The sequence below is a fragment of the Maylandia zebra genome, linkage group LG1 (assembly GCF_041146795.1).
Source record: "Maylandia zebra isolate NMK-2024a linkage group LG1, Mzebra_GT3a, whole genome shotgun sequence".
In the NCBI taxonomy this organism is placed as follows: Eukaryota; Metazoa; Chordata; class Actinopteri; order Cichliformes; family Cichlidae; genus Maylandia; species Maylandia zebra.
The window spans coordinates 21,872,735-21,891,382 of NC_135167.1; the positions used below are offsets into that span (position 1 = coordinate 21,872,735).

Consider the following 18,648-nt stretch of genomic DNA (forward strand, 5'->3'; position numbering starts at 1 on the left):
AAGATGCCAGGATACTTTGGACAAGAAATTTTTCATGTTGTTGCTGTGTGGGCTTTGGTCCTCCGTCTCTTATTTTCAGCCTCTTTACCACCAGCAACCATCCTAAAGTATATTGTCAAATTGATTATTTAGCACAAATTTGACCAAAGTAATCAAAATGGTTAAAATATATTCATTAATGATAGTGCTAAGAAGTCCCATTTTTCCAGTGTATGACACACAAAGCATCAGTGTTCTTAAACATATTCCAGTCTGCTTCTCTGTGTCAGATTTCAGCCTCCCCCATCTCTGGCAGCGCTTTTAGTTGTTGACTCAGTTGTGATGCACAGGTGCAGCCACTGGGTGACAGTGCTGTCTTCTGTCTGAAACCTGAGGCTGTGGTGTTTGTAGAGAAAATTGTCCTTGTCACTTAACTACTGCTACTATAATTGATGTGAAAACACATCAATATTTTTTTTCTACACGCAATAAAGTTCAAGATGGATCAGCTGTGGTCTACACAGTTAGTTAGCGAGTCAGTTAAAAATACATTTTTATGTCAATTTTACAATCTGCTTCCTGATTTATTTCTGATTCTGACTTTAAAGACTCTCCAAAATTTGCAATCATCTTTTAGAATTATTTATTGTACTTATATTCAGTGTGGAGCAAGCTATCAGCTCAGCTTATCAACAGGCATATTAATGTGGTAATGACGTTATGCAGGCACAGGGCTGTAAGGCTGCAAAATTAATAATAGAAAATGAACATCATTTCTGAAGCAACAGGAGGTACTTGGCCCTTTTTAATATGTTTTTGTTCTCAGTTTAAGCTTTTCAAATGACATGCAGTGGTTTACTGATCAGTGTCAACATTTCTTATGCTGTCTTTTAACCATTATAAAAAAAATAAAGGATTTAGACATTTTGCAAAGTATTGCATTCTGTTTTTACGTATCTCACACAGTGAACCAACTTTTACATACAGGGTTGTATTATTTTTCAACAATATTTTTGCATATGGTCTTTCTGTATACACTAACAAACCATTCATGTTCCTGTGCCATTAAAAGAGTTCAAAAATGAATCACCTTTCGGTAGTAACATTGTTTAGAGGTTTTATCTATAGCACCTTCTGGAAACAGAGCTTTGAGTTATTATCGAGTTATTATCAGAAACTCAATTTATTAAAAGGTCAAAGTTTGATTGATTGATTGATTGATTGATTGATTGATTGATTGATTGATTGATTGATTGTCTATTTGTTAGCAGTCTAGCATCCACAGTTTTCAAGATAGTATCTTCACATTTTGTGTGGTGACAGATACCAATAAGCTAGAGCTAATTTAATTTTGTTAAAAATTGGCTCAAGGTCACACTAAAAGTGAGAATCAGTAAAAACGTTATATTACCCACATTTTTTATGGATCATGTCCAAACTTCATAACAACATACTAGGCATTGGGGGACATGAGCACCTAGGTGGGCTAATTATTTGACCTTGCATTTAGATGTTTTTGACTATCTCCCAGTTCTTTTAACTGTCCCACTTTGCCCCACGCAAATACTATGTTTGTCCCACATTAGTTTGTCGGGATGTGGACGCTCGATTTCCTGTTTCCAGCGGTTATACACTGTGAGCTACACCACCTAAGCCCTCTTTGTAATGTAACAGTGACGGTGTAGTTCGAACTGCCGCTCGGGTGGGGTAGCTGGCTCTTGTGTGAGTGTTTCTATCTTTTCTTTTCTTTTTTTTTTGTGCCGACCAGACAACCGCAGAGGGCTCGCTTTGCGTTATGCTCGTTCCGGGGTTCCGCTGCCAGCCGCTGTACTCCGTACGCTTTCTGTCGGTGATACACACGCAAACGCACACACGCACGCACACCGAGTGATGCGCGACCAGCCAGCTCCATCTCTCGCAAATCTCAACACGAGGTGACTTGAGCAGCATATGACATTTTCCAGGTAGGATGTGTTTTGTTTTGTTTTTATTAAGAAAAGATACAAGCACGGTTGATCCCCGGTAACGGTTACAACCTCTACGCCTTCCTCCCAGGCATCGGGGAGGGGGGACAGGGTGCATGGATGCTGATCGCCCTAGCCCGTGGATCTGCCTTTAGCATCAGTGTTAACAACGGGGCGCTGAGCTTTGACCGAAATCGTTTCTTGCTGCCGAAGTTTATGATTCAGAGTGCTTGTTCTCACGGACAGCTCAGTTAAAAAGAAAAAAAAAGAAGCTCGGAGTAGGTCTGCTGAGACCTGCTGCTACAATTCTCGGTGATTCATCCATGCGCAGCCGAGTCTACGCCTAAAATTATTGATTGTACTTATATTGCAAATAGGCCTTTAGTTTCTCACGAGACGAGGAAGGTCATTAAATTTGGATGTCCTTAATGGGCACAGATCTTTTCCAGCATCGTTTTATTTAAGGGGGTGGAAACCTCAGGCGTGTGCAGTTCTCTTTGTGGAAATGGCCCGTTTTCCATGATATGTGCCCATTTTCTTATAAATATACCCCATCCATGCCATTTCCCCACACGGCACGTGTGGGGAAATGGCATGTAATTGAATGAGATATTAGGTTAAGGAAGTAAAGTTAAAAACAAGTAAGGTGCATTAGTCCCCACCACTTATACTGTTATATCCCTTTACTTGAAATCAAGTTAAGCAAACTTGAATGTATCTGAAGCCTGTGTTTAATATTAGATTTGTGTATCATGCAGTTCCAGCCACAGATGCTGGTGAGGGCAGATGCTGACAGCATTGTGTCTGCCTGTTCATTGTGTTCAGAGGGAGCAGGGGACAGGCTCACAGGCTCTGCTTTGTATCACGCAGCATCTATGAGTTTCAGTGTAGCCATCATCCACTTGTATGGCATCCCCCTTTTTAGCTGTTTATAGTACAACTCTTGTTTTGTTGACTTCCCTGACAGCAGCAGCGGCAATGTCGATGCTGACCCACGGTCGGATAGATTTTAAGCTCCGTAATGTTATTACGAGTTACATAAGCCTTAAAGGATTTGCAGTGATACAGCCATTCAGTATTTTATAGTGAATCTCTGTGGTATGATCAGGTGGCGTCGTTTGATCTGTGAAACAGGCCATGATAAGATTATGTTCACAATCTACAAACATACAACGAAAGCGTTTGGATAGTAGGTCACTGACATTATATAGATACATTTGCAGCATCTTACCCATGATTATAAAAAAGCAATCCTGCAGCCACATATCACCCGTTGCCAAAAAAGCTAAACGCTTTATAACTGATTTACTAATCTTTGCAATCTGTTAGTGTGCAGGTAGAGGAAAAAATGAGGAGAAATTTATAAAACTGGTACAAGAGGTTAAAGATGGGAGTGTGCAACAGACGGAAAGAGAAGAACAATGGCTGTGTTCAGCTCAGGAAGAGGGTGGTGAACAGGACTGTGGAGGATGAGTGCAGAGAGAGGAGAGTAATGTATGGCTATTAAAGGAAGTAAAGGGCCCCTGGAGAGCCATGACAGATACTCATAAGGATGTGCACAGCATGTGAACTCGCTGGCGTGTTTAGAGTAGAAATGTCAGGTTTTTATCATTATCACCCCCTCCTACAAGCCGACCCCTCACCAATCACCTTCCACCTTTTCCTTCAGGGCCGCGCTTTCTCTATAACATCCTCCTGTGCGTGGCTCTTCCACCACCACCCCTGCTTTGTCTCAGGGCGGGGATCGTTTTCTGTGTAGCACCTGCAGTGAAGGACAGTCACCTTTTCTGCAGCCTGTTGGGATCTTGTTCAAGGCTGCAGTCGCAGGATACCAGATTGGACGCTGGGGGAAAGCCAGAAGAGGGCAACAACCTCTAGCCCTGCAGCGGAAATAATAAAAGATAATTAGTATTTGGAAATCTGTGATTAAATCATGAATAAGCTGCTCAGTTTTAACATGCAACGGCATAAATGACTCTGTCTTAGCATTGTGGATAGCTGTGCCATAGGGGAATTTCAATATCCATTACATGATATCATGAGCAATATCTTCTTAAAAGATTTGGTCTGTAAGCTGTGGATTTCATATGCAAAATGTTTACAGTTTGTAATCTGTTCATAATGTTTGCATAACTGAAGATACAATAAAAGACTATCGTGCCCTTGAGCGAAACATTCCAAGATCAATATACAGTATCTGTTCATTTTCACGTGCCATTAAAATGAAATCATGACTTATGATGGGCTTTCTCTACAGTCTGGTGCTGTAGTGTTGTTACATTGGGTGAAAAATTAGAGGAAGCAAATTTCCTACACAGAACGTCTTGATGCATTCTCAATCATCCAGGAAAGTAAATCTCCAAAAGTTGATTCTGTTCATCTGGACGTAGCGTTTTGTGGGAGAAACGTTTCGTCACTCATCCAAGTGACTTCTTCAGTCTCAGCTGACTGCAGGTTTCCCCAAGCTTACAACACAGAGCGAACACCATCCCCTCTGACAGGGAGGCAGAGAACAGCACATCAAGAAGGCCCTGAGTAAATGTGGCTATCCCAGCTGGACTTTTGTCAAAGCGGGAAAGGCACCTAAAGAAAGCTCCAGCAGGACAACCGCTGCCCAAGCGAAAACCTGTAGTGATCCCATAGGTGTCAGGAGTATCGCAACAGTTGAGATGCATTTTTTCTAAACACCGGGTCTCTGTGGCTTTCAAACCCCAAAACACGCTGCGCCAAAAATTGGTCCACCCCAAGGATCGGGTCCCCGACACAAACAGAGTAACATAGTGTACGCTGTTAAGTGCCAGGAGGATTGCCAGGATTTATACATTGGGGAAACCAAACAACCTCTGTCTGGCGAAGCGGATGGCACAACACAGAAGAGCTACCTCGTCAGGCCAGGACTCTGCAGTCTGTTCACACCTACAGGCCAGTGGACACTCTTTCAATGATGAGGATGTGCACATCCTGGACAAGGAGGAACGCTGGTTTGAGCGTGGAGTCAAGGAGGCCATTTACGTGAAAAGGGAAAGCCCATCTCTGAATCGAGGAGGGGGCCTAAGGGTACATCTTTCACCATCTTACAATGCTGTGATTGCAGCCATTCCCCAACTCTCTGTGAATGGTACTCATGGCCATTGATCAGTGGTCTTTGATCAGTGGGTTTTGGTCAGTGGTTGTTGATCAATGGTCATGAGAATTTGCATAATTATGATTAAGGAACTGACCTCCCAGCCCATTGTTCCTTCAGTGGGCTGGTTTCAGTCATTATGCAAATGTACTGTTTATAAGCTTGGGGAAACCTGCAGTCAGCTGAGACTGAAGAAGTCACTTGGATGAGTGACGAAACGTTTCTCCCACAAAACGCTACGTCCAGATGAACAGAATCAACTTTTGGAGGTTCCTACACAGAATTTAGCATGAAGCAGACAATCTACAAACCACAATGTGTCTGTATGTTAACTAGCAAACAGGTGCTGAGAAACTACTAATAAGTGAGATATAATTTCCAGCTCAGAGCTTGTTTCCGTAATCCCCTTTAAAATGAATTTAAATTAATATGACTTCCGTTCAAACAGAGAAACAAACGAAAGACATGAATCTCTTACCTGTTTATATCAATGCATAATTTATTCAATTTTTGGTTTGCACTACAATCATTGCATCCATTTACTTAACTGCTTGTCTAATTTTGGGTCATAGTTAGGCTGGAGCCTATCCTACCTGTAAAACATAGCCTGGTCACCAGTCTGTCTCCAAGCCAGGTTTTGGACTACAACATCTGATATTTTGCAGCAATACTGACTCTCTCAGTACTGTCGGTAGATATCCAAGCCTGTCTCCAGTCACCTCTTACTTCTGTATATTTTGCTTCCAAGGTGTCAGACTTTCTGGTAATTTTTCGGTAATTTTGTTAAGTGGCATTAAATAATACTTTTCCAGGCTTCTGAAGAACTATCAAAGTTTTGCTTTGGACATTGGCTGCTTTTTCACTCATTTTCACTTCAGTCCTTGGACCTAACAAGGTGATTCCCAGAGAGCTAATAGATGAAAATATAGCATGTCTAGGCATGGTGTGCAATGTGTCCTTGAAAAAATTGAGGAAACTGGAGAGGTGGAGGACAAAAGAAGAAAATTATCATGCCTGAAAACAATATAGCCAGTAGGACAGTATCTGAAAGTCTTAAGAAACAGTTGATCCATCTGCTGTTCACTGAAGACTCATCAGAAATGGTCTCGGTGGAAGGTTAGAATTAACCTTTACTCAAGAATTACTCAAGAACTGGACTGAAAATCAGCAGTAACAAGTCTGATGGAGTGTTGCATCTAAATTTGAAGTATTTGGCTCAAATTGCCGTCAATATCTACAGAGGAGGTCAGGAATGAGGTATAACAGTGAATGTCTACAGCCACTATTAAAACATGGTGGGAATCTGTCATGGCTCTGTTAGCCAGTGGTGGAGGTTTTGTCAAAAAAAGAGTTTTGAGTGTCTTTAAAGAAGACTGGAGAACTATTCCTGAAGACTGCTTAAAGAAATTACAAGAAAGCTTGCCTAAGAGAGTTCTGACTGTGTTGAAGAATAAAGGTGATCACACCAAACATTGACTTACAACCTTCTTAGAGTTGTAGATATTTGCCTTATATACTGTATTTCCATGAGCATTTGCACATTTTCAGGAAGTCACTGCACAAACTTTGCTAGCAAAACATTAAGTAATTCGGGTTGGCTTTTGCACAATCTGATAAATTATATATATATTTACAATATGAAATGCCTTCAATAATGTACAAACCCAGAGAAATGTGTTTATTTCAGTGTAAGGGACATTTAATTTTTGGTTGTCTGTCAATGCAGTCATTTCCCCTTTAGCACCTATAGACAACCATGGTAATAATGTTACTACAGCATTCATAAATGCACATGTAGTTCATTTTAGTGTGATTATTTGGACATGGATATCACTACTAGGCTACTTTTTGCTTGACTTCACAACGTGGCTGTATGTGTAGTCCACCTCAATGTCATGGGTCCACCTGTTTAATGTTAAGCAAGCAGTTATCATTACATTAGCGATGTAACAAAACTCCCATGATCCCACACTACTTCACAAACACTGTCAAATTGAATCTTTTGGTATTGACTGAGAAGCGCCTAGTGGCAGAAAGCAGTCTGATCATTGAAAGCTTTTGAGATCACTGCTCTGCTGTCGTATTCTCCTGTCGGTATGAGTTGTTCAATTATTCACCATCTATGGAGGGTTTATATCCAGATGGCATCATCGCTAGAATCAGTCTCGTTTCTTCTCAGCTTCACAAGCGAAGAGCTGTGCAACACAGGGACAAAACATATATGAATCAAAATGAGCAGCCAGAGTCTGACTGCTTTTTTTTCTTCTTAACATGATTTCTTAATAACACTTAATGCAGTGGTGGCAGCTATTCACACAGTTTCAAAGGGTGGACTGTGTAAACCTCTGCTGATTTTGTTAAATTAGTTTTGGTGCCGTAATTGAAAGAAAAAGCAACTAAAATCCAAAGTAATATCTTAAAAAACAACAAAAAGTCATCTTTTGAGCAAGCTTAGCTTAACTTTTATTATCCTGCTATCTCATGTGAACCAGAGTATTTGTGTACTGCATAACAAATGCCTGATGATTTTCATGGTTTCTAGCATGTAATTTGAACTCATTACGCAGCATCATTAAACGTTTCAGTGTTAAAAGGTCGTGCTCATTTTGTGAATTTTTGTCAGGACTGATTGGCTCCCCCCCACCAGACGTCAGTGGGATTGCTCATCATTGCTCAGTCTTCACTCACTCAGATTTAGATTTGGATGGAGATTAAAAATAAGTCTAAACATTTAAGCTGTTAAAACATATTTAGAGGAGAGTGCATCCTTGGTAGAGGTATGTGCGTTTTAAATGCAATGTTGTTTGGTTTGGCAGTCTACCATATGGGGCTTAAATTAGATTAAAATACAGAACAAATTGTTGCAGCCAGCCAAAATAGTCAATATGAAGAAAAACATTTTGAAAATTACAGCTGATAGAAGGACATCTACATGTAGTAATTTAAAATATGCTGCACCTTTCTCTTCCTACCGGCTGTGCTTCCTAAAGGTAATATGAAAAAGTAGCATCCAGCAATAGTATAGTGTTCATCATTTTCCCTGCACAGCTTCACTGGCTGCTCTGGATGCGCAGCAAAGACTTTAATCTTGTGCTTTTCAGCTTACGCCAGCTGTTTTTTCTTCTTTTTTTTTTAAGTTTGTAGCCTAATCAAAATTCAGTGTTTGTCACAACCAGAAATGGTTTTCTGGTTCATTTGTGGGCTTGATTACAGCATCAAAACTCAGAGGAGACAAGATGTGACTCACCATAACACAATGATGAGAATACTGCTCCCAAGATAGCCTCATGACATATTCAATTTGACAATCATTACAAAGTTGTCCTTTTTTAAAAATAAAAATCATAATGGCACAACATATTTATCCTGTTTTCAAGCTTACGTGATTCCAAATCATGAAGCTGGTGAAAGATATTTCTCTCTGTCTTAACCATATAAAATGCCAGGCTGTTTAACATCTACAGTCAGATGTCTCTGAATGAACCATGAATATCCTGAAGGACTTAGGTCGAGTCAGGTCAGGCGCTGCTGTCCAGCTCTTGATTACGCCCATGAATACGACAGCCGTATCAGTGTTACTTCATTTGTTTGGACAGCCGTGTCTCATTGAATTTCAGTTTTTCCTTGAAAGTGTGGTCTGTGTCTTCCCCTGTTAAATGCATTTTTTAAAGTCCGGTCGTCTTTGATTTTAGAGCCAATGTTATCATCAATGCAGCCATTATGGTAGTCTGAAGTGACTTAACCAAGCATTTCTCTTGATTATCTGCCAGCTTTTGACTTAGGGGTCAGACTTAGTGTTATTGCTCTAACAGGTGAAGGAGCACGGATAAATCCAGGTCATGTTCAGTGGATCAGTCAGGAGGATGTTTGTTTCATAGTTTGTGACAGTTCTTAAAGTATAAGCTTATCTTTGAACTGTTGTTTGAATCTCAGCAGCTCTGTGATGCTTCGGTTGGTATATAGATAGCATGCAAAGTTTACCGCAGTTTGTATTTATACACTGAACAAAAATATAAACGCAACACTTTTGTTTTTGCTCCCATTCCCCATGGGATGGACGTAGAGACCTAAAATTCATTCCAGATACACAATATAACCATCCCTCCCAAACAGTGGTCACAAATCAGTCCAAATGTGTGGTAGTGGGCACATCTGCCATATTGAGATAATCCATCCCACCTCACAGGTGTGCCACATCAGGATGCTGATCTGACATCATGAGTAGTGCACAGGTGTACCTCAGACTGCCCACAACAAAAGGCCACCCTGGAATGTGCAGTTTTTTGCGCTATTGGGGGTCTGGGGACCCAGAACCGGTCAGTATCTGGTGTGACCACCATTTGCCTCATGCAGTGCAACACATCGTCGCATGGAGTCTATCAGATTGTCAATTGTGGCCTGTGGAATGTTGGTCCACTCCACTTCAATGGCTGTGCGAGGTTGTTGGATAGTCGTGGGAACTGGTACATGCTGTCGTATACGCCGGTCAAGCACATCCCGAACATGCTCAATGGGTGACATGTCCGGTGAGTATGCTGGCCATGCAAGAACTGGGACATTCTCAGCTGCCATCTGCCCTGAACAATGTGAACCATGATTCATCTGTGAAGCGCACACCTCTCCAACGTGCCTGACGCCATCGAATGTGAGCATTTGCCCACACAAGTCTGTTACGGCGACGAGCTGGAGTCAGGTCAAGACCCCGATGAGGACGACGGGCATGCAGTTGAGCGTCCCTGAGACGGTTTCTGACAGTTTGTGCAGAAATTGTTTGGTTGTGCAAACCAATTGTTCCAGCAGCTGTCTGGGTGGCTGGTCTCAGACGATCTTGGAGGTGAACCTGCTGGATGTGGAGGTCCTGGGCTGGTGTGGTTACACGAGGTCTGCGGTTGTGAGGCCGGTTGGATGTGCTGCCATATTCTCTGAAACGCCTGTGGAGACGGCTTATGGTTGAGAAATGAACATTCAATGCACGGGCGACAGATCTGGTTGACATTCCTGCTGTCAGCATGCCAATTGCACGCTCCCTCATTGCTTGTGGCATCTGTGGCATTTTGCTGTGAGACAAAACTGCACATTCCAGGGTGGCCTTTTGTTGTGGGCAGTCTGAGGTACACCTGTGCACTACTCATGATGTCAGATCAGCATCCTGATGTGGCACACCTGTGAGGTGGGATGGATTATCTCAATATAGCAGATGTGCCCACTACCACACATTTGGACTGATTTGTGACCACTGTTTGGGAGGGATGGTTATATTGTGTATCTGGAATGAATTTTAGGTCTCTACGTCCATCCCATGGGGAATGGGAGCAAAAACAAAAGTGTTGCGTTTATATTTTTGTTCAGTGTAGACAAAGGAAAAGATGAAGAAAATAACCAACATATGTCAGCTGTTGGCTCTAGATGTTATCCTTCTCGTCAACAACAGGCTTCTTTCGTGTTCCTCTTGTTCGTTTGCGAAAACCAGAGTCTCCTGATTGCGTGAAACTTTTCTTCACCTCCTTCAGTGCATTAGTGGCCAGCACTTTCAAGTAATCAATTTCAAAGCACTGACGGACGAGTTGAGGCATGAAAGTTGGCGAGAAATGTTTCAGGCCAGAAGGAAGTGTTTACACGCTCCTGTGTTTTCAAAATGACACCATGCTGAATCAGGTGTGAAGAGCAAGAGCATATTGTCTGGAGCTCTTCAAAGCAGACAAGTGGCGTCTGCTACACAGGTATATTATCTAATCGAGGCATCTTCAGTGTAGTAATTAATTTATTACATTCTTTTAATAAAAATACAATGAAAAGATTGATGGGAGGATGAAGGGGAGGATGCTGAACTAAACTGGGAGACTGGCTCCAGACAGAATTACTGGCCACATATTCATGGATTAGAATTAAATTAAACACACAAACATATAATTAATTCAAACCTTTTAATGAGCTTATTAGAAGAAAACCTTGACTTTCAAGACATAATGTGTATATGAAAGCATGAACTTCGTGGAAAAAACAAACACAATGCAGTAATACCAACATTAAAAAGGGCATTTTACACAGCAGTGCAAGCATTTTACCTCTTTTTGCACGTACCTGTGAAAATGTTGTATAGCACTTAAAAGTGTGTCCCTTCGTGCTGTTCCCTGGTTGGATTTCTGAACAATGAGTCTGTGAATTATCGAGTTTATACTGCATATTATGTCTTCCAAATGCGACGGTGTCTCCTAGAATCAGCGAGGTGATACTTACACATCATTTCACCTCTCTTTATGGAATTAGCATGCAAATGAGTCCAAATCAGTTTCACACTCTGTGACTAAATCAGGTCACATTGGGAAGAAAGCAAAATGGCAAAGGAAGAAAGAGAGAAAGAACGAAAGAAGCTGTTCTCCCACAGTGCTCGGGTGAAAGAGAAACCCATTCATAGCTGCATTAATCATGGGTGGCAATAAAGAATGGCTCTGAGGCGGCGCTCGGGGAGGGAGGAAGTGAGAGAGACGGGGAAAGGAGCAGCATTGAAACCGTCGTATTCGTCAACTGGATCTGCCTGAATTCAAACTGTCCTCTGTAATTGAGGTCAGGGCAACTTAAACATCTGCTGAATGTACAGTAAAGTAAAATGTGTTTGCCCTCGTCTAGATTTCTTAGGTTGTTTCAGATTATCAAATAAAAATGAAATGATGATTTCATTTATTAAGGGATGAGAAACTCTTCCTGTCAGTATTTTGTAATACATGCTAAAATAATGTTTTACATACTGTATGTTCCTTTCCAACTTGTCATGAAGTTACCAAGCAGCATTATTGCAGGGTGAAAACTACTGCTCATTAAATAAAAGAAACATTCAAAGGCTTCAGAGCAGCAGGTCTTCACGTTTTACAAAAGACTCACAAAAAACAGTGAGTAAAATCTGTTCTGTGTATTACACACATGCCAGAGTTTATCATAAGAGGAGGTTATGGAGAACCACAAAGGTTGTTGTAGAAGCTCTGCTTCTTTTCTGTGCATTTTAGTATTTTTAGGTGTTTTCACTATTTTCTTTCTGCCCCTTGTGCTACTGTAACAAATGAATTTCCCCAGTGAGATGTTATGTAAAGTCCATGTCTGATGCGTACAAACCTGTCCAAATTTTCCATGGCCCTAAAGTAATTGAATGGCCTCCAAACCTAATAATTGTATGTTTTGCCCTTGGCATCAAAAACTACAGTCAAACATTCGTGATAGCTTGCAATGACTCTTTCCAAAAACAGATTTAAACTAGGGGTGTTCGATATAACGATATATATCGGATGACGATATAAAAACATCTATTGTTTCATTTTACGCTATCGTTTGTTTCGTGGTGTCGCAAACTAAACTGTTTACGGCAATATTTTTTCATCGTTTTGATGGTCATTGTAGCGGCTATATTAATTTCTTAAAGTTCTCTCTTTCTCTTATATTTTATATAACCACACTACAGACGGAAAAGCGCCCGTTTTTTTGCGTTGTGGTTAGCAACAACGACGGTAACAGCATCGCGTGTCCGCTTGTTTATGTTCCACATAAACCTTTCACAATAAAGCTCAAGATCCTGTTGAGACTTTTCAAAATAAACTGAATCACGTGAAAGAGCAGATTATTTACGGATGAGAAGTAAAAAAGAGCCGCCAGGGCCCTATTTCAGGAAGCCGGTTTAGAAAACTCAGAGTGAAAAACGATACTCAGGGTTGAGTAACCCCGAACTGTCCAACTCGGAATATTCGGTTTCAGAAAGGCTGATAACAATTAGTTCAATCAACGCGGAGTTGCTTTAACCCCAAGTTAAGCGCGCGCACGAGGATACATAAAGCCCTGATTAGTGGAGCACAGATTAAGCGAGTCACCATGGAGACGGAGGGAAATTCAAATTCAAATTTTTATTTGTCACGTACACAGTCATACACAGTACGATATGTAGTGAAATGCTTGGACAACTGCTCGTGACCTAAAGAAAACAAAAAAGGAAAAGGCTATGAATAAGATAGGAAATAAATATGAAAAATTAAAAAGGGTAAATTTAACTAGGAAGGAATAGAATATAAATTAAGGTTAAAAATGAAATAACTGTACAACACAAATTAGAATGAAGGGTAAATTTAACTGGGAAGAATAAGATAAAGATAAATATATAAATTAAAGTTGAAAATAAAATAACTGTACAACAAAATACACAATACACAATATAGAACTATATAAGAATGTATGAAGAAATATAAATATAAATAAATATATACACAATAACAGCAGCTGTACAAGTATTAACCGGAAATGAAGAATATAGTGACCAGTGTTGTGCAAAACCAAAGTCCAGAAAGTCCAGTGTGTGTGTAAGAACTGTATGTGTGGGTCAGTACTGTGTGGTGGTGTGATTGAGAGACCGTATCGCCTGCGGGAAGAAGCTCCTCCTCAGTCTCTCTGTGTTGGTCTTCAGGGAGCGGAATCGCTTTCCTGACCTCAACAGAGAGAACAGTCTGTTGTTGGGATGGCTGAGGTCCTTCACGATCTTCCTGGCCTTGGTCCAGCACCGCCTGCTGTAGATTGAGTGCAGGTCAGGGAGCTCGGAGCGGATGGTGCGCTCAGCTGACCGCACAACCCTCTGTAGAGCTCGTCTGTCCTGCATGGTGCTGTTCCCGAACCAGGTTAAGATGTTTCCCGCCAGGATGCTCTCTATGGTGCACGAGTAAAAGTTCCTGAGCACCTTGGAGGGCAGTTGGAAGTCTCTCAAGCGTCTGAGGTGGTAGAGACGCTGTCGGGCCTTTTTCACCACGGTGTTGATGTGACAGGACCATGACAGGTCCTGCGTGATGTGAACTCCGAGGTATTTGAAGCTGTCCACTCTCTCCACTGGGCACTCGTTGATGACGGGGGTCTGGTAGTTCCTCTCCTGCTTAGTGCTGAAGTCCACTATCAGCTCCTTTGTCTTACTGACGTTTAGAAGGAGGTTGTTCCTCTGGCACCAGTTCTCCAGATTCCTAATCTCCTTCAGGTAGGCCGTCTCGTTGTTATCAGAGATCAGGCCCACCACGACGGTGTCGTCAGCAAACTTGATGATGGTGGTGGAGCTGGTAGTGGCCACACAGTCATATGTGTACAAAGAGTACAGCAGGGGGCTCAGAACACACCCCTGGGGGGCTCCAGTGCTGAGAGTGGTGGAGGCTGAGACATGTCCGCCCATCCTTACTGCCTGTGGTCTGCCAGTTAGGAAGTTGGAGATCCACTGACACATAGATGAGCTGAGTCCCAGATGCTCCAGCTTGGTGGTGAGTGTGGAGGGAATTATGGTGTTAAATGCAGAGCTGTAGTCTATGAAGAGCATTTTAACATAATTCCCCCTTCTAGTGTCCAAGTGAGTGAGTGATGTGTGGAGGAGATGAGAGATGGCATCGTCTGTGGAACGATTTGGACGGTAAGCGAACTGTAGTGGGTCCAGTGTGTCTGGTAGTGAAGAAATGATGAAGTCTCTGACCAGGCGTTCAAAGCACTTCATCACTACTGAGGTGAGAGCTACAGGGCGATAGTCATTGAGAGAAGCAGGGTGGGGTTTCTTCGGGACAGGAACAATGATGGACTCTTTGAAGCATGTGGGGATCACCGACTGAGATAAAGAGATGTTGAATATCTCAGTGAACACAGGAGCTAGCTGGTATGCGCAGTCTCTTAGGATACGACCTGGGATGCCGTCGGAAAGAAGGCGCGGTCAATGTATTTTACAGCGCTTGAGGCCGAAATTCTGATGGCAGCATATGCCGATAACATGCAAATTCCGCGGAAAAAAAGTAACACAGCCTCAGCTGCAAAAGAAAGGGAGCATGCATGGCAAAACATAGCCGACAGAGTCAATGCGTGAGTGTTAATTTAAACATTGATCTAGGGATTTCCACCCATTTAACACGTTATTTTATTATACTTTATTTTATTTTTTATTTTATACATTTGATTTTGTGATGTGATTTGAGCGCAGGTGCAACCCAACAGGCCCCAAACGTTCCTGACAGCAAGTAAAAATGAAATATAAAAATATAGTCCAAACAGGTAAGGTGTAATTGTATTATGAGCCATAGTGCTTGGTCTGTTTGTCCGATGTAAATCAATTGCAGTTAGAGGCTACATTAATTTCCCCTCTGTAAGCACTTATTGAAATTATCTGAGCACATTACAAGTACATATTTGCTTACTCTGTATGCTCAAATGTGACCCGTTATAGCCAACAGAAAAAAAAGCGGAGGCCCGAAAAACAGGTGGGGGTCCTCCACCACCACCACTCACAGAGGCTGAGCAGTTGGCTTCCACATTTGTGATAATGTTGGCAGCATCACATATGATCTTCACAGTGCAGAGAACACAAATTAGCATCCATTACTATAATGAAATAATTTGTTAGTTTGAAATGCTACAGGGAACTATGTACCTGCACATTAATGCTGTGGAAAGACTTCCTGTTCACATAGTCTCCTTCATTTACTGAAGGAGCAATGATTGGAATGTGAGTGCCATCTGTACAGCCAATCACGCCTGGGAACCGTGAGAATAAATGTAAAATTTAAGTAGTAGTTCAAGTATCACCACATCATGAATTAAGTTTCGTTCATCCTGATACCTGCAATTTTGTGGCATCCCTCCTTGATAAATCTTGTGGGTCTATGACCGGGGAACACCACAAACGAGTACAGGAGACGTTTCAGTGCAACTGTAACATTCCTGACTGCCCGACAGACGGTAGCCTTGGAAACGTGCTCAGCGTCACCAATATTATACAGAAAGCTCCCGTTTGCAAAAAACTGAAGTGCAATACAAGTAATATGTACAGAACTGAGAGAATGTCCGCGATGTGTCACATGAGCAATATTAGGCCTGAGGATGTTATTCAAATAAATTATAGATTGTGCTGAAAAACGGTAACGTACACACAGGAAATCATCAGGAAATGATAAAATGTCCAAATGCGCTCTAATCACTTTCTCCCGGCGGAGAGCTCTGCGGAGAATTTGGGCTTCAACATCTACTGGCTCTTCAAGGAAGGGGCACGCCATGTCTGACACTTCCTACAGTCAGGTTTCCGACAAAGAGGCGGAGAAGGTCAGGGTTAGTAGAAGTAAACCTGCTAGGGGGCAGGTTAGCTTCACGGAGTGTGTCGTCATAGTAACTCGCTCAGTATTAATCTAAACTCGCTTTGTGAAACCGAAAACCCAGAGTTTTCGTTAACTCAGGGTAGAGTTTGCACTAAACCGGCTTCCTGAAATAGGGCCCAGGTGTTAAAAAATAAACTCAAACGTTAGAACAGGCTAACTACTTCAGGCGTGTAATAAATACTCACAAAGAAAACGGCGGCCTTTACAACTTATGTCTAAAAATGTATAGTTTCATGCATCGGTTAAAACACTTGACTCCAGCTACACGACGCGCAGCTGGAAACACTTCCCGCAAGTCGAGCTGCCCGGGATTCACAGAATTTACAGAAAATGTTACATTTCTGTGATTTATATCGTTATCGAGACGATAGAATTCTTATATTGGGATATGAGATTTTGGTCATATCGCACAGCCCTAATTTGAACGTTTGTGGGTGATTAAAAGCATTTAACACGATTCAAAGTTACAGCTGAGATCTGTAATTACTGTCTGAAAATAGACTACAGTTTTGACTGGCAGGTTTATTAACTTAATGTTCACAATCTGTAGCTACAATTTGATAATGAAATATGTCACTGTCTTCCCATGTAGAGTTATTTCAGAGATCGGGGCTTCTTCTGTGATAAGATCATCTGGGCCAGACTGAAGAAGGTGCCTTCAGAAACATTAAAAACATGAGAGCATAGGTAGACCAAAATTAAGAAGCAGCTTGTTCTGGTAGTGAATGCTGTCACACAGTGAATAATGGAATGAATACTTACAAAAAGGTTTTTTAATACAGTTGAAACCCAATAAGGAATATTGTCTTGACAGCCTTAAAATAAATTGTAATGAATTTCTTTTTTGACTCAGCAGAGCTCCATTTATTCATTGTAAGCTGCTCATCACTGGCTCTCAGCAGGTCTCTGCATCTCATTCATAATCCCAAGTCATCATTCTGACTCTTATTCAGGACTTAAAGCCTTTGCATTGTACTTGCGTGTACTGGATACCCCTTTTAGTTATTTTTCAATAGCAATAAACCCTCCCGGGGTTGCAGGATGCATAACTGTGCCAGCCAAAGACATTTGCAGTATTTTGCAGATGGTTGAAGTTTGCCTTTTAACTTGTGTAAAAAACGGTGAATGCCTGTGTTTTCCTTGCCGAAGCCTAACAACATAATTTTGAACCTAAACCTAACCAAACAGAAGAAAACCAAAGTAAGTTCAAATGAAAAAGACTCAGAACTCCTGTCTTCATGCTGGTTGGTCATGTGATTGTGCCATTCACAATCTCACCTCCCTCCTAAATCCGTAATAACAGGATATCAGTGTAATTGTCATAATAATGCCCTGTGTCGAACTGTTATGTTAAAATAGGATGAGACGAGCCCAGCATCAGTATTTGACTAGCTCGGACTGATTTTTAGTATTTTTCCCTTGTTTCAGTTCAGACACTGTTGTTAGTATCCGTGCAAACAATTGTCTTATGTGACATGTGAATTTCAATTTTTTGCGCAAATGTGCATATTCCAAAAATCCCTATTGCAGCATTTTCAGACCATATAGCATAGCCTGTCAATCCCACTTCTAATACTAAGTCTGGTGCATTGAAAATAACAGTTACAGTTAATAATGTCCATACCACGACCCCCAAACACCACAACAGTGATGTTATATAATGTCAGTGTGTGATGAAAGTCTTGGCTAGCTAGCAAGAATTGACATTTCCATGGCCACTGATGACATTGTCCTTCAACTCCTAAATGAAAATTGCAGAATTAACTGTAATGAACTGCATGAAGCTGTAGTTCCCGAGTGCGAATGCACTTACATGCCCAAAGTATAAGTGAGTATGGACTTACATGGCTTGAGATATGCATAATTGCATGTACTTCTTATCGAGCATTTAAATTATTCCTAAAAACAGTCAAGTTTGTTCATACAAAAGTGGAAATATTGGTATTAAAAGATGTAATTAGAAAACCAGGAGTTACAATATAATAAGCATTTGGTCGTGATTAGAACTAGAGTGTGACCTTGGCGCACCCATTTTAAATTTGGTCCCGCTGTGTTGTGAGTCATAAAAAGAGCTCTGTCCCTCAGTATGCTGTCACTTATGTCATCAGTTAGACTTTAGATGCATTCACCAAGCCAGCTCATTAGCTACCGCTATTGTCTGAAGAGCAGCATGACATTAGCATTTAGATGTGCAGAGAGCCTCACCTGCTGCTGTCATTGTTACAATGTGCAGGCAAGTTCACGTTGAGTAAATTGATTTTCTTAGCTGCTATTCCATAAAGCAATGTTGTCTAGAAGATGCAGACGTAAATGTTTTTTATTTTTCTCCATAATGCAACCTTGTATTGTTATTCAAGCATGATGAATGCGAGCCGGGCTGATTTTGTATTGCATTGGAGTACAGTGCTAGCCTCTGGGCCATTATTTCTATAGCCACGCATGT

General features: G+C 41.4%; 1 protein-coding gene across 5 annotated transcripts in view; it reads left to right on the plus strand.

Annotated features, from left to right (window-relative positions):
* The first annotated feature begins 1,740 nt into the window (after positions 1–1,740).
* The window catches only part of apba2b (amyloid beta (A4) precursor protein-binding, family A, member 2b), an 81,776-nt gene continuing 64,868 nt past the window's right edge, over positions 1,741–18,648 (plus strand). For 4 of the 5 annotated variants that reach the window (XM_076883280.1, XM_004543217.6, XM_076883287.1 and 1 more), the window contains exon 1: positions 1,741–1,943. The gene's annotated coding sequence lies outside the window, so the exon portion shown is untranslated. The remainder of the gene's footprint in view (positions 1,944–18,648) is intronic. The other variant, XM_076883288.1, reaches the window with a different exon arrangement.